The 1,448-nt window shown below is 36.2% G+C and overlaps 1 pseudogene; it reads left to right on the forward strand.

The window, feature by feature from the left end:
- The first annotated feature begins 596 nt into the window (after positions 1-596).
- On the forward strand, positions 597-742 carry LOC145284308 (U2 spliceosomal RNA; annotated as a pseudogene).
- Positions 743-1,448: the final 706 nt, after the last annotated feature.

Consider the following 1,448-nt stretch of genomic DNA (forward strand, 5'->3'; position numbering starts at 1 on the left):
CGTATCTTTAAGTTCAATGAGCAGGAAATATTACATCATCTTTGTGTTTTGTTCTAATTTATGTGTTACATGCAATTCTAAAAGAAAATCATTTTCTTTTAAAATTACGTTTTATTTTTGTTGTGGTTTTAAACACAATGTGTTGACGACCAAAAGTGATCTCGACTCTTATATCAAGTCACTTTGTGTGTTTAGGTTCCGAAACGGCTGAGCCTATCTTTTGTAGATGTCACACAAAGGTAATTTATGTCTGGCAGTACACTGATTAATGCGGCTGTGACAACAGCATATTCTTTTCAGTGGTTTGACTCGAAAATAGAAAAGAGGCTTGCCTTTTTTCTGTTGTTCTTGGCCTTCGGGCCAGGATCAAAGTGTAGTATCTGTTCCGGCAGATACTGCAAGCAAAGACCATATGTGGGGGAAACCCCACATATAAGACCTTGGTCAATGTAGGGACAACACTTCATACCAATTGTCACTATCCAACTTCCATTTCCCACCCATCGGGAGCTGGTCCGCTTTACCCTCTCCCCTCCCTCTCTCTCCACATTAAAAAAACGGCCTTGTGCCTAATTTGCTCATTGGGGAAGCAAATAAATACTTCTTGGCCTTCGGGCTGGGATCAAAGTGTAGTATCTGTTCTGCAGATGCTGCACTTAAGATAATTTGTACCAGTCAATGGAGGGGAAACCCTCTATACTGGGACAGTTATTATTTTTGGTAACCAGAGTGCCCCCTTTTTGCCTACTTTTAGGGAAACTCGTTTTTACCCCACATTAAAAACGGCCTTGTGCCTAATTTGCTTTGGTGGGGAAGCAAATAAATACAATATATCCATTAATATCTTATGTTTTTATATATAGACTGATACGGTTCTCGGTTGAATTACTGTCTTACTGTTTCCGATCATCTTTGGGAGTCAACAGAATAAAAATAATATTCTGTTGTCACAGCCCTAGTAATTAATCCGATAAGTATCGAAAATCAAAAAACATCCGATCCTAAAAATAGTCTTCCTTCTTTTAAAAATTAAAAAAAAAATACAGGAGAACATTTTACGTTACACCTGACAAAGGGAAATAATACCCAAACAAATCATTTCTTCTTAAAAAGACAAATTTACTCTAATCTGGAAATATAGCACAGTGGAAGAGCATTCGACTACAGATCGAATGATCCCATGTTCAAGCCCGGCTATACCTCATTTTATTTTAATTTTTTTTTTTTCATTAATGAATTCATTTTACGACAAAAGAATAGGTAGCATTTAAAACCGCCGGAAAATCATTTCTTTATTTGCATGTTATAAAACTAAACATTAATCAGACGTGACTTTTCGAGGACATTCATCGTTAAGCCAATGCATCAGCAGACGTGATATTGTAAACAAACACAGACGGAATTCGATGAACGACTTTATAATTATTATTTTTATTTTATTTTTTTGC

Source organism: Euprymna scolopes, chromosome 8 (genome assembly GCF_053919585.1).
Source record: "Euprymna scolopes isolate OS-2025 chromosome 8, ASM5391958v1, whole genome shotgun sequence".
Lineage (NCBI taxonomy): Eukaryota > Metazoa > Mollusca > Cephalopoda > Sepiida > Sepiolidae > Euprymna > Euprymna scolopes.